Source organism: Myotis brandtii, unplaced genomic scaffold, assembly GCF_000412655.1.
Source record: "Myotis brandtii unplaced genomic scaffold, ASM41265v1 scaffold199, whole genome shotgun sequence".
Taxonomy (NCBI): Eukaryota; Metazoa; Chordata; class Mammalia; order Chiroptera; family Vespertilionidae; genus Myotis; species Myotis brandtii.
The window spans coordinates 1,410,764-1,415,058 of NW_005357414.1; positions in this window are offsets into that span (position 1 = coordinate 1,410,764).

The window sequence follows — 4,295 nt, forward strand, 5'->3', positions numbered from 1 at the left end:
GCTGGCTGCATGCAGCCCACAATAAATATTTTTGTGGCCCAGCCAATATAACAGTATGTAAGAAACATTTTAATAAAAAATTCATAACTTAATTTTTACAATATCCTGTTATACATAATCTATAATAATAAAAAGGTAATATGCTTATTAGACCAGACATCATTCCGGCTGAAGCCAGGACTGGAGGGAAGACAGCCTGGGTCCCGGGTGCCAGAGGGAGGCCGGTGCTGGCAGCTAGGTAATATGCTTATTAGACCAGACATCATTCCGGCTGAAGCCAGGACTGGAGGGAAGACAGCCTGGGTCCCGGGTGCCAGAGGGAGGCCGGTGCTGGCAGCTGGGGGAAGGAAGACCTACTCTTGCATGAATTTTGTGCATCGGGCCTCTAGTTATTAATAACGAACTACAACATTCACTAATGACTGATTACTATAATCGTGTTGCATTCATTTCCCTTATGCACTTTAGGCTCAGGTGGACCATTTCTATCCACTAATACTAGCAGCAAATATTTTAGCATCCGATTGCCACGTCATTAATCTTGTACAGACTTGTTTGGTGTGTGCAACAGGAATTATTTCGCTTTTGTAGAACAAGAAAAATAGGTTTATTTGTATTACACTTACTAATTTGTGCAGTTATTCAGTGTCTGGTAAGTTAATGTTTAAGAAAAATATTAATTTTTATTAAAATGTTCTATTATTTTATGTTAACAATGACATTTATTTCAGCCCTTTGTATTCAGCATGTCTCTATGGAAATAAACCTACATTTCTATGAAAATTGAAGCTTTTGTTTTTTTGCAGCCCACATGAACTTAAACCTTGTTTATTTGGCCCTTGTTAGCCTTTGAGTTTTACATGCTTGCCTGACAGGATAGGAAGCACCTTACTCATCCCTACATCCCTATTATGGGGCCAGGAACACAGTGGATGCTTGACAAATGCTTGTCTACCTTAATATAGGCACTATTTTAAGCATGGTACACACATTATTTAATCTTTACAATAATTTTATGAGGTTCATACTAATATGCTATTCAAATATAAGGAAATTGAGGTTAAGTAATTTGTTTGAAGTTGCACAATGAATGAATAGCTGCTGTGCTCAAGGTCTGAGAGAAAGGTTTGCTACAGCCTCAAACAAAATATGTACAAAGAAACTGCAAGGTCTTATTGTGATTCTGGTGAGCAAACTTTTGCTAAAGGAGTAAAAACATCACATCAAAATTCTACTAGAACCCCAAGGCTGGTTTATAAAATGCACATCCTTCCTCTTTGCCCCACAACTGTCTACTTCTCTCACCCCTTTATTCTTTTTATTTCTGCTTCTTTTTAAAATATTTCAATAAAAATGATTTTAAGTATAATAATGTTACATGCAATAAACATTAATATTTCTAGAAAAATTATTTTAAATATAATATTACATGCAATAAAATTAATATTCAAGAAAAAAGATTTTAAATATATTACCAAAACTGTACTAACATAGTATAATATCACAAAAATTATAGGAAATATTAAAAATCTGCAAATAACAGGATTACTTCTATTATATTCTAAAATATTGTTTTTCTCTGGCTCTATTTTTGTTCATCAGTTTATGTTGTTCATTATATTCCATAAATGAGTGAGATCATGTGATATTTATCTTTCTCTGACTGGCTTATTTCGCTTAGCATAATGCTCTCCAGGTACATCTATGCTGTTGCAAATGGTAAGAATTCCTTCTTTTTTACAGCAGCATAGTATTCCATTGTGTAGATGTACCACCATTTTTTAATCCACTCATTTGCTGATGGGCACTTAGGCTGTTTCCAAATCTTAGCTTGTCTCTATGGAAATAAACCTACATTTCTATGAAAATTGAAGCTTTTGTTTTTTTGCAGCCCACATGAACTTAAACCTTGTTTATTTGGCCCTTGTTAGCCTTTGAGTTTTACATGCTTGCCTGACAGGATAGGAAGCACCTTACTCATCCCTACATCCCTATTATGGGGCCAGGAACACAGTGGATGCTTGACAAATGCTTGTCTACCTTAATATAGGCACTATTTTAAGCATGGTACACACATTATTTAATCTTTACAATAATTTTATGAGGTTCATACTAATATGCTATTCAAATATAAGGAAATTGAGGTTAAGTAATTTGTTTGAAGTTGCACAATGAATGAATAGCTGCTGTGCTCAAGGTCTGAGAGAAAGGTTTGCTACAGCCTCAAACAAAATATGTACAAAGAAACTGCAAGGTCTTATTGTGATTCTGGTGAGCAAACTTTTGCTAAAGGAGTAAAAACATCACATCAAAATTCTACTAGAACCCCAAGGCTGGTTTATAAAATGCACATCCTTCCTCTTTGCCCCACAACTGTCTACTTCTCTCACCCCTTTATTCTTTTTATTTCTGCTTCTTTTTAAAATATTTCAATAAAAATGATTTTAAGTATAATAATGTTACATGCAATAAACATTAATATTTCTAGAAAAATTATTTTAAATATAATATTACATGCAATAAAATTAATATTCAAGAAAAAAGATTTTAAATATATTACCAAAACTGTACTAACATAGTATAATATCACAAAAATTATAGGAAATATTAAAAATCTGCAAATAACAGGATTACTTCTATTATATTCTAAAATATTGTTTTTCTCTGGCTCTATTTTTGTTCATCAGTTTATGTTGTTCATTATATTCCATAAATGAGTGAGATCATGTGATATTTATCTTTCTCTGACTGGCTTATTTCGCTTAGCATAATGCTCTCCAGGTACATCTATGCTGTTGCAAATGGTAAGAATTCCTTCTTTTTTACAGCAGCATAGTATTCCATTGTGTAGATGTACCACCATTTTTTAATCCACTCATTTGCTGATGGGCACTTAGGCTGTTTCCAAATCTTAGCTATGGTGAATTGTGCTGCTATGAACATAGGGGTGCATATATCCTTTCTGATTGGTATTTCTGATTTTTTGGCATATATTCCTAAAAGTGGGATTACTGGGTCAAATGGGAGCTCCATTTTTAATTTTTTGAGGAAACTTCATACTGTTTTCCACAATGGTTCCACCAGTCTGCATTCCCAACAGCAGTGCAAGAGAGTTCCTTTTTCTCCACATCCTCGCCAGCACTTGTCGTTGGTTGAGCTGTTGATGATAGCCATTCTGACAGGTGTGAGATGGCAGCTCATTGTCAGTTTGATTTGTGTCTCTCAGATGATTAGTGACTTTGAGCATGTTTTCATATGTCTCTTGGCCTTCTGTAGGTCCTCTTTTGAAATGTGTCTATTGAGGTCCTTTGCCCATTTTTTGATTGGATTGTTTATCTTCCTTTTGTTAAGTTGTATTAGTTCCCTGTAAATTTTGGAGATTAGGCCCTTATCAGAGATAACTTTGGCAAAAATGTTCTCCCATGCAGTGGGCTCTCTTGTTGTTTTATTGATGGTTTCTTTTGCTGTGCAGAAGCTTTTTATTTTGATGTAGTCCCATTTGTTTATTTTCTCCCTAGTTTCAAAGAACCAGCTCTTGGTTTCATTGATTTTTTGTACTGTTTCTCTGGCCTCTATGTCATTTATTTATGCTCTCATCTTTATTATTATTTCCTCCATTCTACTTCCTCTGGGATTTTCTTCTTGTTCTCTTTCTAATTCTTTGAGTTGTGTGGTTAACTCATTTATTATTAATTTTTCTTCTTGTTTTTTTTTCAGGTAGGCCTGTAGTGCCATGAACTTCCCTCTCAAGACTGCTTTTGCTGTATCCAAAAGATTTGGGGTTGTTGTGTGCTCATTTTCATTTGTTTCCAGGAAATTTTTGATTTCTTTCTTGATCTCATTGGCAACCCATTGATTGTTTAATAACATGCTATTTTGCTTCCATGTGTTTGAATGTTTTGGGGTGTTTTTATCATAGCTGATTTCTAATTTCATTCCTTTGTGATGTGAGAAGATACTTGATATGATTTCTGTCTTCTTGAACTTGTAGAAACTTGTTTAGTGTCCTAACCTGTGGTCTATCTTTGAGAATAACCCATGTGCACTTGAGAAGAATGTATATTATGCAGCTTTGGGGTAAAATGTTCTATAAATGTCAGTTAAATCCATCTGATTCAGTGTGTCATTTAGAGTCTCTGTTTCCTTATTAATTTTTTTGTCTGGAGGATCTATCCAGTGAAATCAGTGAGGTGTTAAAGTCCTTAATTATGACTCTATTGCTGTCAATCTTTCCCTTAAAGTCCTCCTGAAGTTTTAGTAATATATTTGGGTGCTCCTATATTGGGTGCATATAT